The following is a 21,191-nucleotide window of genomic DNA, read 5'->3' as shown; positions in this document are numbered from 1 at the left end:
TAGCCCCTTGTAAATCCTCGATCAAGGTCAACTATTTTTACCTCTAGGACAAGTTCTAGGGAACACTGGTAAGAAGGATGCTAGGATCATGCTTGGAAATTAGAGAGACTGAAATATTCTAAAATGCTCTTAGCCTGTGTGAATTCCAATGCAGGGTAAACTCTTGGTAGCATTTCCCAAATTCATTGAAATTTGGAATATTTTAGATACATACACATGAATGCTCCTAGGAAAACATTTCAGAGAACATTGGAAATTTCAGCCAAAGTCATTGCCATCTTCTGTAAGACATAAAGTTGTTTAGAAAGTGCTGCAAGGTTAATTTGAATGGTGGTTCAAGTTGTTTGGGCTGCCAAAGAACAAGTACAAAATATACTGTGATTAGACATGTCTATAAATTTTTAGAAAGACTCTCAGCATGAAAAAGGAGCAAGTAAAGTCATTTTAATATACCACTTTCATGCTCTATCATTAGACCCAGTTGACAGTGCTCAGATCTCTCATTTGTTCGGGTACCATGGGCTCTTGAATAGAGATGAGAGAAAGTGAATTAACTCACAACTGCTCTGTGATAACAGACTTAACACTGGACTTGAAGAGAGAAATTGGTATTTCACTTAGATCAAAGGGTGCTGTCAATTGCCATGAGTATGGGATTACTACATTTTTTTAACTTAATAAAGGATACTATTCTTAAGAGCACATTGGTGCTCAATATAGTAGAATGAAATTCTTGTTGAAATTTAGCTTCTCAATCTTCCTTTGGAGCAAAACCATGAACAGGCCTTGGGAAGTCTATTGAACTTCTTGGAGAATGTGTATAAAACTGAACACAGGGAAAGGCAGAAATGATGTGACATAAAAACCAAGCAGATATGTACAATGTATTCCAGCATCTGCTGTGCCTAAAGAGTTAAGGGTCCTGAAACTTTTTTCCCCCTCAATTCTGTGGCAGATCACGTCTGTGTTCTCCCTTAGTTACATGAATGTAGGACAAAGTAGGAGGCTGGGAAAGGTGCCATAGAGACTTTAGTTATGCTCAAGTTTGTCATTTATTTGAGATTTTGTTCATGCAAAGCTAGTCCCAAGAAAGCATAAATCAATTTGCAAATGAAGTTGGTTGCTCACCCAATAGCCATTTTCTCCAGATCAGTCAAAGTTCTTATTATAAGAAACAGAAGCCAATTTAGCAGACTGAAAAGAAAAAGAGTTTATTAAAAATAAATTTAATAGCTCATAGAAGCATTGCTCATTGTGGAGAACCAAGATCAAGGTTAGTCTTCCAGAAAATACATCAAAGATCATGATACAAATATATGAAAAATATTTTTAAAATATATACCTTACTTTCAATATTTTAAAAATATATACCTTACTTTCAATATTTTAAAAATATATACCTTACTTTCAATATTTTTAAAATATATACCTTACTTTCAATATTTTTAAAATATATACCTTACTTTCAATATTTTTAAAATATATACCTCACTTTGTAGGTTTAATTTTTAAGTCATGTAAACATATTATATAATTACAACATTACATAAAAAATTTTAAAAGCCACCCTAAAAACTGGAAACAAAATGAAACAAAGGAACAGAACAGTATATCAAGTTGGTGGCATAATCTCACAGCAATGAAACCATTTCAAATGGCTTTAATACGTTTCAATTTGTTATGAACAAAAATACCCTAAGGACAAAAGAAGCCAAAAAAAACCTGTAAATTGTTTTTAGATTATGTCTTTGATGATGGTATTTTTTGAGACTATTATGTATTAATGAGTAATTATATTGATTTTGGAAAATGGGCTTTAGTTGTGGGAAAGAGCGACAAAAACACGAGACTGAAAAGGTAAAGTTAAATTCCTCTAGCAAATTTGAATTGGAAAATTCCATTATGAATTCATAATTTGTACATATAAAATTATATAAAATATATAAAAAGTTATATACATATACAATGTTGACCACTGAAAAGGACTAGAAACAGTGAGTACTTCTAGGACCCAGATTATTCTTTCTTTTTTTCAGGGGGGAGGGTACCAGGGATTAAACTCAGGGCACTCAACCACTGAGCCACTACCCCAGCCCTATTTTGTATTTTATTTAGAGAGAGGGTCTCACTGAGTTGCTTAGCCCCTCTCCATTGCTAAGTCTGGCTGAACTCAAGTGATCCTCCTGTCTCAGTTTCCCAAGCCGCTGGAATTACAGGTGTGTGCCACTATACCTGGCCCAGATTATTATTTCTAAAGCTACCTCCAAAAAAAATTAGTTCTCCTTTAAGAAATAACTGATTTTTGGCTTAGGGCAAGAAGTGAATGAAATCAGCCAGACATCTTGTCATATCAGAAATCAAAGGAGTTTTTACAAATTATGGTTGTCATGTCTGAAGGAAACCAAGGATCAACTTGAAAATGTTCCCAGTGGACAAAGATAGGACAACTTTAGCATTAATATGAATAATGCCTATGATGGATGGAAACATAAGTATATTTTAAACTTGAATTTGTAATGATGTGGCTCAACTATAGGGCCACCATTGGAAAATGCTAAGTGAATAACCATAATTTTTTTTGGGGGGGGGAATGTATTGGGAATTGATCCCAAGACCTCTAGATGAATGCTAGGCAAGTGTTGCACCCATGAGCTACATCCTCAACCCTTTTCAAATTTTATTTTGAGGCAGTCTTGCTGAGTTTCCCAGGTTAGCCTCAAACTAGCAATCTTCGTGCCTCAGTCTCCTGAGCAGTGTGGATTACAGTTGCATTCCACTACTCTCCCAAACAACCATAATTTTAAAGACCGATCAATAAGAGAACAACAAAAAGTCAGGTATTGTTTTTCATAGTTTTGAGGTCCAAGGGCACAGTGTCGGACTGGTTCAGTCCTTGGCTGTGTTACAAAATAGCATATAGCAATGTTGGGAGCATGTGTAGGAGCAAGCAAGGGATTACATATTGAACCTGGAGCAGACAGGCCAGATGGGGCCAAAGAGATGATTATAACAAGCCTCTTGCAGGAACTACCAAGGCCTTCCACTAGACCTGTCTTCTGATGTGTTCCCTGTAAAAGCTAAAGACCTTCCACTAGGCTCCACCTCCAATATTTCCACCAACAGTGCCACCTGGGAACAAAGCCTTTAATCACAATGGACCCCTGTGGATACAAACCATTTTCAAACCTTTAGCATCTCTAGGTCCCCACTGACTTTTTGACCATAGCTTCCATCACAGTGTGAATGAGGTACATAACAGCTGTCTATCTCTAATGTGCTTCTATGTATTTCTGCACATATCTTCTGTTTCTCTTATGCTTGCTGCTGTGATATCCTTTGGTTCATAAGGCTGTGATATCCTTTGGTTTATGAGTATTTATAGTATATTTGGTGTGAAGTACACTGCACATCATTATAAACTACCTGTTGTTATGCTGTTTTATATTTTTGGCCAGATTTCAACCCTGCTGTTATGAGGATTCATATACCTGCTTTCCCTTTGATAACATTCATCTCATATACATTTGATCACTGTTTTTTTGGCCTGCTGTGGAGTATTTTGTCCTAAGTATATTTTGTAATCCAATGTGAAAAAAAATGGATTTGTTTGCCTTTATTTAACAAAAAGTCACAGTTTTTAGAAATTTATTCAAACACACTAACTGTAGCCAATGGCTACAATTAACATCTGGGTCAAAGCCATATTGCAGGGAACAGGGTCCCCTTCAGTTCTACCCTTATGGCATCTCAATTTCTTCTTTTCTCAAGTCTCACCAACACTCATGAGAGTTACAAAATGTTCAGAGACAAAACTTTAGAGGAATTGGGAGCCTAACTAATTATTATGGTTAGGATGTGAGGTGTCCCCCAAAAGCTCAAGTGTGAGACGATGCAAGAAGGTTCAGAGGAGAAATGATTGGGTTTTAAGAGTCTTGACCCAATCAGTGATTTCATACCCTGACAGGGATTAACTGAATGGTAACTGAAGTGGTAGGGTGTGGCTGGAGGATGTGGGAATTGGGGTGTGACTTTGGATATATATATATATTTGTATCTGGCAAGTGGACTTTCTCTCTGCCTCTTGATTAACATGTGAACTGTTTCCCTCCACCATACTCTTTTCATCATGATGGTCTGCCTCACCTGGAGCCCTGAGGAATGGAGACAGCCTTCTATGAATGAAAACTTCTGAAACCCTGAGCCTCCAAATAAACTCTTCCTCCACTACAATTGTTCTGGTTGGGTCCTTTGGTCACAGCAGTGAAAAGAAGGCTGAATAAAACACTCATTAACAAGAAAATAAATTTGGTGTCTGAGAAACGAATAGGAAGTGCACTGCTTGTTTCTACCCAGGATGCGACTCTACGCACTCCACTGCCTGTTCTATCCTTAGCCTTGTCTGTCACCTAGGTCCTGGCAGGGCCTCAGGCTGAAGAGAAAGGCCAGGAAGATAGTCCAAGCATGGCAGACTCTGTCACTGAGGAGATTCCTGCTGATCCAAACAGCGAGCAGAACTCTGCAGTAATAAGCTAGTCGCTCACTGGGGGCAGCGAAGGAAGAAAGAACAGGCTTTTGAAAAATGACCTGAGCTCCATTTATATGCAGCTTGGCTAAGACGCCTCCAAGAAACCTCAATAATGAATCCTGCTCTTATTCCTGGATCGTCAGGGAATTTAAATTGATATTAGCTGGCTAGCAGGGGTAAAACTTGATTAAAACCGGCCCTCAAGAGCAGAAATATCATCTGTGTCAGGCTCACAGAGCATGTTTTATGGGGCTCAATACCAGTTTCAAAAACAGGATAAGATTGGACATTTCTGAAAAGACAAAGATAAAAACTCTCTATGAGCTAATGGTTGAGAAATGTTCCCGTCCAAGACACTTCTTCCTTCCATGAAAACCTTTGCAATACAGCTTGGATAGGGACAGGTGACATGCCCCATAACCACATACCTGGGTCTTGTTAGTCATCAGACATTCTCAGGAAAGGAAAAGGGGTGGAGCCGAAGGAATTTGGATGCTTTGGATGTAAAGTCCTGCCTTTAGCTCCTTTTGTCTCCAGGAGTCCACTCTGCTTACTCTAATTGGCCAAAGAGCACTCCTTCCCTAGGCATTGTCCTGCTTTAACACAAGTAGCTCTTAACTTCGTTTTCATTTTTCCTTGAATACATCCAAACCTTCATTTCTGAAAAAGAATGCTGTCAGGGAGCTTCTGTGGAAGAGGTGATGGTTGTGTTCACATAATTTGAACATTTTGTAGCTACTAACTTCCTGAGCACTGTCTGAAGTTTTGAGACCTCAGTACCTGTACTTTCTGTGGCTTGTATTCATATATTTACCAACAGAAATACCTATACCCTGAGGTATATGTTTTTATATGATGATACAAAACTAGAGAAACAAGGAGCAAGAGAAACCAGCAGAAGAGTTACTTCGACTAAACATCATAAAATGGTAAGTTCAAAAGATATTTGGCAATCTATATTAGTTTCTAAAAAATGATGAGGCCAGACCCAACTAGTTAGCATATGAGCTCAGAGACATGGAGAACTATGACCTTCAGGTGCTCAGGAGGGCCAGTCTCAGGGCAAGTCCCTAGTGAAGAGGTGTTCCCAGAAAAGTTATGCTTCTGAGAAGAACTCGACGTGATACTGAAGCTTAGCCAGGGGAAAACAAAAATAATAAAAAGGGACCGTCTGGTCATTTCATGTTCGCAAATAGTCTCACTGGAGCTGTAAGATTTGAGAGGAAGTCATAAAGCTCTGCAGCCAGTCTGAGGGGGCCTTCCCATTCACACCCACCAACCCTGGTCAAATGTGGGATTTGATACTAAATATAGTGCTGGGCTATAGTTTGGATCTGGAATATTCCCTAAAGATTCACAGGTTAAAGGTTTGGCCCTCAGCATCTGGTGCTATTGGGAAGTGGTAGAACCTTTAGGAGGTGGGGCCTCATTGAGGGAGGTTAGGTGACTGAGGGCATGACTTTGAAAGGGATATTGGGCCTGGACCTGTTTCTGTCTCTTTGTTTTTCCACATCATAAAGGGAACAGGTTTCCTCCGACACACACTTCCACCATAATATACTGTCTAACCACAGGCCCCAAAGCAATGGGACCAGGTGACCGTGGACTTAAACCTCTGCAAATAGGAGTCAAAATAAAGCTTTCCTCCTTTTAAGGCATTAATCTCAGGTATTTTATCACAGTAATGGAACTCTGATTAATGCATGCTCCCAGGAATGAATTTATAGGTAAAAGCTGTGATGTAGGTGCTCATGAGTCTACAGTTTGTTCTGCAACCTGTACATACAACTATGCAAACAGACTGGACTCACGGACACTACAATGAGATTTGGTGGTTTTGCTAAAGATTAGAAGCCAAAAAGAGGCACAAACATAGCATATTAAATAAAGATGTTTCCAAATGCAGTAAAAGCAGTCACATCACTTGTGGACACAGCAACATTAACACATTTGACAGTTCCTAAACTTTTCAATAAAGGATCTACCAAGCTATTGATAGAGGATTTGCCAAGTCCTTTTACTCTTGGTGTAGTGCAAAAGGGCTGAGAAGAGAGGGAATGAGGAAAGGCTGTAAAAGCAGTTATACCTGCTAGATAAAAACCTCCCTCTTTTACATCTTTGTTGAGATAAAGTTCACATAAAATTCAATTCTGTATATTTAGTATGTTCAGAGTTGTGCAAGCATCATAATTAGAATATTTGTATCACCCCAGAAAGAAACTGCACACATAATAGCAGTCCCTCACTATTCCTTTTTCCCCATCATCCCGTCACCTCTCCAAGCAAGCACTAATCTACCTTCATTATTTTGAATTTGCCTATTCTTAACATTTCATGAATGGCATACAATAAATGGTCTTCTGTGTCTGGCTTATTTTCACTTAGGATAATGTTTTCGAGGCTTATCCATATCATAGCACGAATCAATACTTCATTCTTTCCTGTCTCTACACAATACTACATTTCATTAACACACCATAATTCACTTATATTCATTTGTTTTTTGATGGACATTTGGGTTGTTTCTACTCTTTTGTCCTTATGAATAAAACTGCTATAAGCATTCATAAACAAGTTTTTATAGAGAGACGTTTTCATTTCTTTTGGACTTATACTTAGGAGTGCAATTTCTGGGTACCATATAACTTCATATTTAACCGTTTGAGGAAATGACACATGGTTTTCTACAATACATGCAATATTTGACATTCCCAATACCAGTTTGTGCAGGTTGCAATTTCTCAATAACCTTGCCAATGCTTGCTTTTATCCATCTTTTTTTTAATTATAACATCCAAGTGAATGTGAAGTGACATCTCACTATAGTTTTGATTTGCTTTTCCTTTATGGATAACAATGTTGATCACCTTTACATGTGCCTATTGATCATTTGTATCTCTTCGTTGGAGAAATGCCTATTCTAACACTTTGCCCATTTACAAATTGGATTATTTGTCTTTTACTGCTCAACTGTGACAGTTATTTATGTATCCTAGATGCTAGACCCTTTCAACTCTCTTGATAATGTTCTTTGAAACAAATAATTTTAATCTTCACAAAGTTCAACTTGTCTATTATTTTTCTTTTGGTTCAGTGTGTTTTGCATGTAATATTGAGGAAACTACCATCTCATCCAATAACATGAACTACATCCATGATTCTTCTGTGTTTTATAATAACTCTTACATTTGAATATTTTATTTATTTGTGATAATTTTTGTGCATGTCATGAAGCAAGGATCCAATTTCATTTCTTATCATGTGAAGATCCATCAACCCAGAATCTTTTGTTAAAAAAAAAACAAACCTATTATTTCCTTCATAGAATGGATCCTGACATGAAAGTTTCTTTTTGAACTCTAAGGTCTGTTCCCTTGATCTATCCTTGTACCATACAACTTTGATCATATAGCTTTGTAGTAAGTTCTAAAATTGGAAAATATTAGTTCTACAATTGTATTCTTTTTTTTTTCAAGACTGCTTTGGCTATTCTGGATCTTTGTGAATTTGTTAAGAAAAGAATGCAGAATCATATGATGCTGTATTCTACAGATGCATTAGATAGAGTGCATTTTCTTATTGGTCTTCTGTTTAAATGTCCCATTCATTGTTGAAAGTGGACTATTGAAGCTTCCAGCTATTATTACTGAGTTGTCTATTTCTCTTTTCAAATCTGTCAATTTTCACTTAAGGTATTTTTGGAGTCTGTTTGGTGATTGTCATATCTTTTCAATAGACTGATCTTTTATTATAAAATGTTCTCACCTATTTCTGATAACTATTTTTCATAAAATTTACTTTATCTAATATGTGTATGGCCACTGCAACATTCTTTTTGGTTACTGTTTGAAGACTGTACTTTTTCTCATCCTTTCACTTTCATCCTCGTTTTATCTTTGGATATAAGGTGAATCTCTTGTAGTGAGCATAGAATTGGATCCTGTTTCTTTCCTCTACTCTAAAAATCTTTGCCTTCTTTTTCTTTTCACCCCTTGTTTCCTGAAGGAAGAATTTGTTCATAAGAAATATGAAAACCTCTATGTTTTATATAAGACCTTAGCTCAATTATAGGAGGAAGAGGTTAAAATAGAGTTAATCAATTAACTGCAAACAATTTACTTGGGAATGAGAACAAGACAAAGCACTTGGCCAAATCTTTTCCCTTTCTGATTCAAATTTTAATGAAGCTCTATTACAACACTGGCTAAGAAAACAAAACTAGATATGTGCAATTATTCCTGCAGTCAGAAGTCTCATTTATTGATTTCCTGAAGCTTCAGGGGTAGGAAGCCTTTACAGTTTAGTAAAATAATCATTTGCAGGTAGGCTTAGCTTTGGTTGGTATTGATTCAGTTGCATAGGAACAAGCTTCAGAGATGTTTTCTGCAGAGCGGTTCTATTGACCCCTATAATTTTGGTGTCACACCCATATCTACAGTGGATAATCTCTCCTGAAGAATCTATCTTTTAGCAGATTTTAAGACAATTCTACTGATAAAATTATTTTATTTATTTTACTTTTTTCTATTCATTTATTGGTCCTGGGGATGGAACTCAGAATCTTACACACATCCTTTATCCCTGAGCTGCATTCTAGCCCTGGTAAAATTATTTTAACTATTATGAATTATTTTATCTCTTATTTCCATAATTATAGAAAGCTCTAATCTTGATTAGCTGTGTGTATTTGCAGCCATTAGATATAGTGAAGATTATCTGGATGAGCTTTTTTCCAGGATTTTTTGGATTCTGTAAACATGCTTCAAGTTTGGTTCAAATTTAATTACATGTATTTCTTAACAATTGCACAAGAAAAGTATGTGCAACTTTCATTTCACAGGAAAGTTTCATACTAAAACTTCATTACTTTCTGCACATCCTTCTCTGGGAACTTCTTATTAATGATGAGTTTTCAATGGTAGAAGTAGTTTAATATCAGATAAAAACAAATGGCCATTTCTCTCATCCTTGTCTAAGTCCAGCTCTGTATTCTCCTCGGAGTCAAGATGGTCAAGGAGAACTTTAGTTCTCAGGAGTCTAGGTGCAGTCCTGGTTTGGGTGGATCCTGTGAACTACAAACATCTTGAGTTCCTACCTAAAATCCTTTTCTGTAGATGAGCTTACGTCAATTGATATGTCAATATTTTAATCCTATCTATGTTGTATTACGTTGTGTGGTATTTTTGTTTGTTTTAGGGCTTAACAATCATTAACAATGTGATCTGTTTTTCTTAGGAGTATAATTCTGCTGACATTTAAGAGCATTTACATTGGGTTTATAATTTCATAACTATAATTTATATAATAAATACAAAGCTTATATTATTTTATATGTGTAACTTTGTGTTCTTACTCTATAAGTGAATATTGATTTCCCATACGAGAAATTATTAAGTTAGTGCCAATTTTAAATTGTATACTTTTTAGGGTTTACCTTTGCACTATTATATATGCTTGTGCCTCTTTTACCTATTTTTCATTATTAAGTGATGTAAGGGTTTACCCTTTATCTTTTTTATTATTATTTCTTCACCATCAGATTATATAACATTTACATTCTCTTTGTTACTCTATTGCTTTTATTTGTTTTAGTCATAGATGTGCAATTAGAGTGACTCAAAACTTTCTAGAAATCCCTTTGCTATAATTATACATTATTTTTTGGGAGAAAGAGAAATATAATATTTGGTGAATATATATATGCATAAATATATGAATCATAGATATAAAATTATACATATCTCTAAAATAATAAGAAAGTTTAACACATTTAAATATAAACAAGAATTGAAAATTTCTCAAGAACAATTCATAGGAAAAATATTTCAAACTTTCCTGGTTCACAGGACACTTTCAGTATTATTGTGTTTTTATTTAGAAAATGTTTCTGGTGTTACAGCTTTAAATATTTCCTTCTGTTGCTTCTGTTTTCTTATTTGGAGGATCTTTGATATGTATATTGAATATCATTCTATTTCTATTATTGAATATCATTCTATTTCTATTTTATAATGACACTTCAAAATTCTCTTTTTTCATTAATTTTTATTATTTCATATCTATGCTATATGTCTTTTATTGTGATTTCTGTGTTTTATTCTTTGTACTCTTACCAATTATGTTTCTGCTTCTATGATGACATAAGTTTCTTTGGCTTCTTGTGTCTTATGATTCACTTCTAGGTGTTTTTTTTTTTCAGCATCTGTTGGATAAAGTCTGGCATTTGTGGTTCTGCTTTAAAAAGCAATTAATTCATTTAATTAAAAATGGAGAAATATTTAGCCACAACTTTTATTGCTCAATAATAAATGTTCTTTATTTTCTTATTCCTCTTTCTTCCTTTTTAAAAGTATAGCATGTTTTAGAGATCATATATTGCTTTTTTTTTATTACTGATTATGGGCAGAGATAATTTCCCCTGGACTAGCTATTTTGGGAAGATTCTATAGTAAAAGTAGTTTAGTTAATAGCCCAGGAAGGGTGGAATTCGGTATTTTGTACAAAAGTTGATGTAGCCATTGTTTCTCCTCTATGGATTATAGCATATTAATCAGTTTAAAGGCTCTCTTTCATTTGCCACCCAAACTCAGACTACGTAATGATTTATATATGAGGTGCTCCCAAAAATCTCATGTGTGAGACAATGCAAGAATTCTCAGAAGTTAAATGATTAAGTTATGAGAGGTACCAACTAATGAGTGGATTAATCCACTAATATGGATTAACTGGGTGGTAACTGTAGGTAGGCAGGAGGTAGGTCACTGCCAGTGAGTTTGGGGGTTTATATTTTGTTCTTGGTGAGCAGAACTCTCTGCTACCTAGTTGCTATGTCCTGAGATGATTTTCTCTCCTGGACTTTTCTGCCTTCATGTTCTGTCTCATCATGGCTGACCATAAACTGAACTTCTGAAACCATGAGCCAAAATAAACTTTTCCTTCTCTACATTGTTCTTGTCAGGTCATTTGGTCACAATAATGCAAAAGCTGACTAAAACAGACTACATCCTGAAAACATGACTTCCTGTGTAAATTTACCACTTTGTCTTATTCTTTCTTGCTCTTCACAATCATATAGGGTCCAACAATACTCTTTGACAACAGCTTTTTTAATTTCAGTGGGTGTCTTTCATCTTCTAGAAATGTAACTCTGCCTCCTTTGAAATTTGCAGTTATGGAGTTTTCTTGCTCAATTATCTCTGTGTGGGATCTTTTAGTTCTTTCCTTATAATTCTTTAAAAAAAATTTAAAAATATATATAGTTTTAGTTGTACATGGATGGAATGCCTTTATCTTATTTGCTTTTATGTGGTGCTGAGGATCAAATCCAGTGCCTCACACATTCTAGGAAAGTACTCTACCACTAAACTACAACCCCAGTTCCTCCTTATAATTCTTGACTTCCTTGTTCAACCCTAACTCTTTTCAACAGTGCTTGCATCAATTTTTAGAGTCTAGAAAAATAGTTTATCATTTTTTCACTTTAAAAAATATTGTTTAGCTCTAAAGATTCCTCCAAGAGACTCAAAAAATGAAAAACAAATTCGGTAAAGTAGCTTGATACAAAATCAATATACAAAAATCAGTAGCTTTTATATATACCAGATGAATTCATTAAAAAAGAAATAGGAAAACAATCTCATTTGCAATAGCATCAAAAAACCTATGAATAACTAAACAAAGTGGCAAAAGATCTCTATAATAAAATTTGTAAAACACTAATGAAAGAAATTGAAGAAGATACTAAAATATGGAAAAACTCATGTTTATAAATTTATTGCTAAAGTGGCCATACTACAAAAAGCAATTTACAAATTCAATCAGTCCCCATAAAAACACCAATATCATTCTTCACAGAACTAGAAATGATAATTCCAAAATTTACATGAAACCACAGAAGAGCCCAAATAACCAAAGCAATCCTGAGCAAAAGGGTAATGCTGGAGGTACCACAATACCTGATTTTAAAATATACTACAAAATAATAGCAACACAAACATCATGGTACAGGCACAAAAACAGGCACATAGATGATTAGAAGAGAAGAATTTTGGACTCAGATATAAACCCATACATCTACAGCCATCATATTCTCAACAAAGAAAACATACGGGACGGGGGTTGTGGCTCAGTGGTAGAGCGCTTGCCTTGCATGTGTGAGGCCCTGAGTTTGATCCTCAGCACCACATAAAAATACATAAAATAAAGATACTGTGTCCAGCTACAAAATAAATATTTTTAAAAAAAGAAAAGAAAACATGTTGGAGGAAGACAGCTTCTTCAACAAACAGTGCTAGAAAACTGGATATCCACATTTAGAAGACTGAAACTAGACCTCTATTTCTCACCCTGTACAAAAATCAACTGAAAATGAATCAAAGACCTTAGCCTAAGAGCTGGAACTTTGAAACTACTAGAGGATTATCTATTGGAAATATTGTAAGGTATTGGCACATATCTTGGTAAATATTTCCTGATTAAAAGCTGAGGAAACAAAAATAATTAAAAAGGTTCAGTGCAGCACAGGAAATAGTCAGGAGAATGAAGAGCTAACCTGCAGAATGAGAGAGAATCTTTGCTACCTATTCATTCATCTGACAGAAGATTAATATCCCTAATATTTAAGGAACTCAAAAAGCTCAACAACAAAAGAGCAAGTAATCCAATCAAAACTAAGCAAATTATCTGAACAGACATTTCTTAAACAAGTACAAATGGCCAATAAATATTTGAAAAAATGCCCATCTGCTTTAGCCACCCGGTCTAGGCAAGTCAAAACTACATTGAGATTCCATCTCACATGAGTCAGAATGGCTATTACTAACAAAACAAAAAATAACAAATTCAGGTAAGAATGTAGAGAAAAAGGAACATTTATATACTGTGAGTGGGAATGTAAATTAGTATAGAAGAACTACCATATGATCTAGTTACATAACCTGAAGTTTATATATATATATTCAAAGGAAATAAGACCAATAAGCAAGAGATATCTGCACACCCATGTTTATTGCAGCATTGCTCACGATAGAGAAGATATGGAATTAGTCTAGGTACTGATCAATAGATAAATGGATTAAAAAATGATATGTATACAAAATGGGATATTTAGCCAGAAATACAACCATAAATCCTGTCATTCACAGGAAAAATGCATGGAACTGGAGGACATCATGTTAAGTAAATGAATCAGACAAAGAAAGAAAGACAAGTATCACATGTTTTTTTCTCATGTTGAAAAGCTAACAACAACAACAACAAAAAGATGCCCTGAAAGTAGAAGAGAAACTATTAGTGTAGGGAAGGGAGTGAACGGGCTAAGAGAAGATAGCAAAAGAGCACAGAAGGCAGGGTGGATGTGATCCAAACAAGATGCATGCATGAATAGAAATGTCATACAGGAACCCATTAACTTATTGCATTAATATCTATTAATAATGATAATTTGAGTTGGGGGTATAAGCCAAGTTCTAGAGTGCATGCATAGCATGCTCAAGGAACCAGGTCCAGCCCCCAGCAACAGAAGAAACAAATAAACAACGTGGCTTGTTTTGTTGCTCACTTTTCGTTAAGGTATGAGATGATTCCCAGGAGAAAAGGGGAGGAATTTTATATTAATGCCACAATCTGTGCACTAGAAGTTCACTAATAACATTCCCCATATCTAATAAATGTTTTGTTTGAAGTCATTTTTCTCCTTGAATGCAATATCCAGCTGCTAGCCACAGATAACTCACTCCATTCCTCTAGACTTCATTCCTCCACTTGAGATTATTAAATACCTACCATGCATTAGATCTTAGTCTTTGTATAATGAGATTTTTAATTTCTAGCTCTAATATTCTACCATATGCTCATATATTTGCTTATCAACTTACTTTATTTATAAACAATTTAGTTTTTAAGTGTACATTGGTCCTTAAAAACATGAATTCTAGAGATGAGGAAACAAAAGAAAGTGAAAATGATTCTACATACAATAAGGAGACATTTAAGTGTATAATTCCAGTATTTGTATGTAATAATGGGTATCATTTATTGACTGTGTTCTAAGAGTCAGGTACCACAGGGCTTGTATGTCTTCTCTTATAGCAATTTTAAAACTTACACATTATTTATTCCTTTTATGGATGAGCAAACCAAGTTCCAAACTAACTAGTTTAAGCTTACATAATCTGGTACAGAGTCCGGATTTTGTTAACTTCTATGGGAGACCACACCTATGCCCATTTATTCTCTCCCTAATTCTTCTCCTCAGTTTCACGATGAGGGCATAGCAGACACCCAGCAGTTATTTCCTGCTCTCAACTCTGTTCCTTGATAACCAAACTTTCCTCCTGTTAGGAATGCTGGCGTCAGACATATTCCCTCCCACACTGCTCCTGTAAAGGGCATGGGTATGTAACCGGCTTCTGGTTCAGGAGACTGAGAGGGATCTGCTCCCCAAGAAAGTTTCCTTTTTTGTAACAACAACAATAACATGATGCAAAGTAGGAAGTACTCCTCTTTTTGTCAGCCCAATACATTACTACATCTCTGGGACCATAGCAACCATTTTGGAATTATAAGGACAAGCATAAGCACCATGAAGATGAGCTGAAGATAACCAGAAAGGGATCTTTGGACCCTTGATCTCATTAATGAGATTCTTAATGGTGAACTTTCAGGTTTTGTGTACGTCAGCAGGATTCAGGAATGAGATCCTTATAACAGATTCTCTTCTGTACCTAAAAGTTACGATATTATAACATAACATAGAATTTGCCTTGGGGACTCTTTATATGCCTTTTATGTTAAAATCTAAGACAATCATTTGTAATTGTGTGCCATAGAGCTTTCAAGACCAATGATACTCTGAACTAAATCTTGACTATTTGCTGCCATGTAAAAATGAAAGACTCTTTTTGCTTTTAAGAAAATTTCCCCAGTCATTATTATTCTTTGTAAAATCTTTCCTTTCCTGTTATGACTCTTCTTGGATTTTTTTTTCTCAGAGATTCTTCTAGTTTTTAGTGCTGCCTGTCATTCCATTCTTAATCTGGAAGAGTCTTTGTCCCTGACTTGTCTGTTTACAACTGTGTGTTTTGTCTATATTCACTCCTCTCCCAGTGCTACTGGAAACAGATGTTGTTGCCTAAGCTCTTTCCCCAATGAAATAAATGAAACAGGATTGAAATTAAATAAAACACAACATTTTCTGTTTTCAAATTATTTTTAAACAGCAAACCCAGATGTTCTAGCTGACCCCCATGTCATTAAATGGATGAGTTCAATTTTCTATCACTCTGTACAACATTTAATTCCACTTATGAAATGGCATGAAATGAAGGCATTTTTACAAGTACTCAAAAATCACTCTTTAGTTATCTCACATTCTTTTTGGAAATAGCTGCTCTTAAATAACTACCTTGCTATGGACTGACTTTTGTCCACAAAGTGATTCCATCTGGAGATAGGGTCTTTAGGAGGTAATTAAGGCTAAATAAGGTCCTAGAGTGGAATTCTAATTTGATAGAACTGTGGCCTTTTAAGATCTTTCTTTCTCCAACACATAAGGGCACAACAAGAAGGTGGCTGTCTTTAAGCCAAGAAGAGCACCCCTGTCAGGAACCAAATTGGCTGCTACCTTGATCTTAGGATTTACCAATTTCCAGAACTATGAGAAAAGTGAATTTCTGCTTTTTAATTTATCCATACTATTTTGTTATGACATCCCAAGAAGACTAAGACAGTATGTATTAGTATGTATAAGTCTCTTTTAGTCTCATGGCTACATTGACTTGATTCAAAGCACTACAGAAATATTGGAGAAATTATATTCACATAAATGATTATCATTCATTTATTTTTTAAATAAATTAGAACGATAATTTAACTTGTGATAGATTAATAAAAATAAATCAAAGGCTACAGACTCCCTATCCATCAACTACTATTTTTACTACCTCTCAATACCAGCTCTCTTCTCTGGTTGGATCAAACTTTCTGGCAACCATTCTTACTGAACGTACTCAAAATATTGTAGAATTCTTGAGGTTTTATTTTTAAATTTCATTGACTTAAAAATATTTTTATTGAAGTTGAAATATACACACAGAAAATTGTATGCATTTCAAGTGTATATTAACTTAATGAATTTTAGTGTAAATATATTCACCTAATGAAATAGCAATTATATATATATGTGTGTGTGTGTGTATGTGTGTGTGTATATATATATATATATATATCCCATGTCCGACTACCTAAGAGATTCCCTTAAATCCATAGATTAGTTTTCTTCTTGAACTTGGCATAAATGGAATTGTACAACCCAAGTACTTATTTTTCTGACATTCATCTACATTATTGCTTACAATAATATATATTGTTTGTTTATATTCATATAATACATGTTGTTGTTCAATGTATTGTGGTAGCTTGTTCTTTTGAATTGTTGTTGTTTTATTTTATTTTATTTTTTTGAGATGAGGATCTCACTGTGTTACCCAGGCGGGCCTTGAACTCATGATCCTTCCTCCTCAGCCACATGAGTAGCTGGGATTGCAGGCATGTACCACTGTGCCTGGCTTGTTCTTTTTTTATTGGAAGTATTCTATTGAATGAATTTATTAACAATTTATTTTTTCATGCTACTATTCATTCCATGTTTTGTGTATTATAAATAAAGTTGTTTGAACATCATTGCATATGTCATTTGGTTGACTATATTATTATTTATTTATTACTATAACCATGCCATCATTCTTATTTTTCTATGGCAAATTATTTTCTGGCTTTTTACACTTCCTCTATATTTTCTTAATTATTTGGAGTTGGTTTCTTGTAGACAGCATATGGTAGCTCTTTATTTTTACCCAGTCTTATAATCTCTGCCTTTTAATTGGTATGTCTAGTCTGTCTACACTTATGTAACAATTGATATGGGTGATTTAAATAATTTTTGATAATACTTCACTTATTCCAATAATTTTAATATAATTTTTGATAATACTTCACTTATTCCAATAATTTCAATATTTCCTTCAATTTACTTACACTGGGCTTATTTTGCTCTTTTTTTTTTTCCTGCTTTCTTAAGAAAGGAATTCTTGTCTATTTGAGACCTTTACTCAATCTAATATGAGAACTTAATACTGTAAGCCTCTTTGCCAGTATTGCTTTAGCAGCAGGCCACAAATTTTCTAATTTCCATTTTGATTTTTTTCTTGATCCATGTTGATCCATCAAACATCTGGGAATTTTCAAGTTATCTTTCTGTTATTAATTTTCATTTTAATTTTATTGTGGTTAGGAGCAAACTCTATGGGATTTCGAGCCTCTAAAATAACAACTATAGGGCTGGGGTTGTGGCTCAGCAGAAGAGTGTTTGCCTAGCACGTGCAAGGCCCTGGGTTTGATCCTCAGCACCATATAAAAATAAATAAGCAAAGGTATTGTGTCCAACTACAAGTAAAAAGTAAATATTAAATAAATAACAATTATAGAAATTAAAGGCTTTGAAATTGTTTTCTTTCTGGTGGTGCTTGGGATTGAACCCAGGCCTTGTGCATGTGAGGTAAGCACAGTAACTTTCTGAAAGTTCCACTAACTGGAAAAAGTCAGAATCAGAGCCAGAAGGCAAATCTTCCTTATCTTCATTGAAAACACATCTTCATCCCATGCTGCCTTCCTCTGCCTCATCTATTTCTTCCATAGTCCCACTCTCCCATCCAATTAATCAGTCTTTATTACCATATTCTTTTCCTGGTCTACTATTATAGATTTTGTGGTTTCAAATTTAATCTTATTCATCCTATATTTTTGGGTGGGGATCAGCCTTGGATGTTTTAACCCCTCCTGCCCCCATAATATTGAGTACTGGGTAAATAGCACTCAATAAAAATTTATTGATTAATTAAATCTCTATACCAGTTTTTCATTGTTTAAAGCAACAAACTTCTCTTAATATTTATTCATAGCTAAGGATTTAGAGTTAATTTTTAAGTCTTATTTTTAATTGACAATAATAATGACATACATTTACAAGGTTCATTGGGATACTTCCATACCTGCATATATTGTGGAAGAGTAAATCAAGCTAATTAGCATATCTATCACGTCAAGCATGTAATCATTTCATTGTAATGAGGACATTTAAAATTAATTCTTTTAGCTATTCTGAAATATACATTATTATTAGCTACAGTCATTATGCTGTGTCATGTATCACCAGAACCTATTCTTCCTGTCGAATTGAAACTGACCATCTTCTCTTCTTTCCCCATCACCAACCTCTGGTAACCACTATTCCACTCTACTTCTATGACTTGACTTTTTTAGAGTTACATTTATGTGAGATCATGTGGCCTTTATCTCTTTATGCATAAATTATTTCCCTTAGCACAATGCCCAATAGGTCCATTTATGTAGTTGTACATGACAGAATTTTCTGCTTTAAAACAACATTGAGTATATATACCATTTAAAAAATCCATTTATCCATCAATGGGCAGTTCAGTTGGTTCCAATCTTGCCTATTGTGAATAATGTTGCAAATGAACATAAGTATGCAAAGATCTTTTATCAAGTTGGTCTCAATTCCTTTGGATATATACCCAGAAATGGAATTATGTTTCTTCAGTTATTGTATAAGTTATTGGTAAAAGGATATGTGGTTAAAATAAATATCAAAATTATTGAATGAGGGCTGGGGTTGTAGCTCAGTAGTAGAGCACTTGCCTAGCACATGTGAGGTACTGGTTTCTATCCTCAGCACCACATAAAAATAAATAAATGAAATAAAAATATTGTGTCCATCTACAAATTTAAAAAATTTAAAATTATTGAATGATTTAATATTGGATGTAAGACACTAAGTAATAACCATATTAAATTAGTCATACTAATATATAAGGAATCTGAGCACATAATAGTAACCTTACTAAGAATACTAAAATATCACAATAATCTTTTAACTTGAATATTTACATATGTATTTTGTGTTCAATTGGGATTTGACTGAGCATAGAATGTCTACAATCCCATGTGATACATATGGCAAACTATAAACCTGATACTGACCAGCCCAATTCTATTTTCACAGAGACTGAAATATATTCTGGGAAACATAACTTTCTAAGGGAAAGAAGAGTGTCTTATGTGGGTTCTCCAGGGATACAAAATCAATAATATATATAGTTGACCATCCTCATTGGTGGGTTCGGCATCATCCAGAACCCATAGGTATAGAAGGGGACTCAATCATCCATGAATTGAGCATAATAAAAGAAAATTGTGTCTGTGCTGAACATGTACTATTTTTTCTTTATAATGATTTCCTAAACAACAAAGTTAACGATTATTTTCATAGCAGTTATGCTGTCTTTGGTACTGTGAGTAACCTAGAGATGATAGTATATGGGAGAATGTGCATAGGTTATATGCAAATATAGCACCATTTTATATAAGGAGCATGAGCATCTGTGGACTTTGGTATCCTGGGGGTGGGGGGGCAGGTGAAATGTCTTCAGGAGTGACACTATTATAGAGAGATTTATTTTGAGGGATTGGTACACTATTTTGCCCCGTGATCTTCCATCAACAGGCTGGATGCCCAGAAAAGTGGTGATATAGTTGCATTCCCAAACTAAAGTCCTGAGGACAAGATTAGCCAATGGTATAAGTCCCAGCCTAAGTCTGAAGGCCTGAGAATCAGGGGCGCTGATGTATAACAACAGAAGATGATGGTTATCCCAGTTTACATAGAGAGAAAATTCAACATTCTTCTAACTCTTTGTACTATTCAGGTCTTGTACAGATTATGTAATGCCCATTTTCATTGATAAAAGCTATCTTCTTTACTTAGTCTACTGATTCAAAGGCTAATCTCTTCCAGGAAACATCCTCAGAGACAACCCATAAATAATATCTACCAGCTATCTGGGCATCTTTAGCCCAGGCAACTGGACACATAAAATTAACTATAAAGGAGCCAGGCATATACAACTAAACCAGTAATAAAGAATTGGCTGGAAGAGAAATAGAATTCTAGAAACTATGAAATCCATCACCTGACATTAACTTTAAGCACAGGTTCTGTTGAAGACTTAGTCCTGTAGAAATCAGGGTGTCTGTAAATTAAAAAGGAGATGAAGTGGAGAAGGAAGAGTAAAAGGAAGGAAAGAAGAAAGGAAGTTAAGAGGGGAGGAAGGAAGGAGAGAAAGACAGAATGTCATACAAATACACCATGTTTGGAGGAAATCTAACAGAAGATACTGCTCAGTGGAGCGGCACCTCTTTACTACAGTTCACCAGGCAGCTTTAAGCCCCTGAGTGCAGTTGTAGAGGATAGCACTTAGGGGAACAGTGGGGGTTGCTGCCAGAACTAGAGGGAGAGTGGCAGCAGGCAACTAAGCTCCAGGGACCTTGTAACTTGGTGGAGCTATAGTGTTGCTGAGATACTTAAGCAGGGTTGATCCTCCAGAGAAGCAGCTAGGGCATGGCAGAGAACTACAGTGCTCACTCAGCAAGGCAGGACCCAAACTTGGTTCATAAGATCCCTTGAGGATTTCTGGGAATACTCACAAAGAAGTGTATGGGGTTCTGAGGTTGTTTGGTTTGTATGTGTGGACAGGGAGCCAGTGAAATTTGAGTGACTTTTGTTGAAGAGAATTAGTTTGTGCTCAGA

At 35.1% G+C, this 21,191-nt stretch overlaps 1 protein-coding gene across 1 annotated transcript in view; it reads right to left on the bottom strand.

Annotated features, from left to right (window-relative positions):
- Nucleotides 1-1,127: 1,127 nt before the first annotated feature.
- Nucleotides 1,128-21,191, bottom strand: part of LOC144366039 (uncharacterized) — a 110,363-nt gene continuing 90,299 nt past the window's right edge. Inside the window, exon 5 of the transcript XR_013424851.1 lies at nucleotides 1,128-1,194. The gene's annotated coding sequence lies outside the window, so the exon portion shown is untranslated. The remainder of the gene's footprint in view (nucleotides 1,195-21,191) is intronic.

This window comes from Ictidomys tridecemlineatus, chromosome 8, assembly GCF_052094955.1.
Source record: "Ictidomys tridecemlineatus isolate mIctTri1 chromosome 8, mIctTri1.hap1, whole genome shotgun sequence".
NCBI classification, from domain to species: domain Eukaryota; kingdom Metazoa; phylum Chordata; class Mammalia; order Rodentia; family Sciuridae; genus Ictidomys; species Ictidomys tridecemlineatus.
Note: the sequence above shows the minus strand (reverse complement) of the source record. Positions and strands in the feature narration are given on the sequence as shown.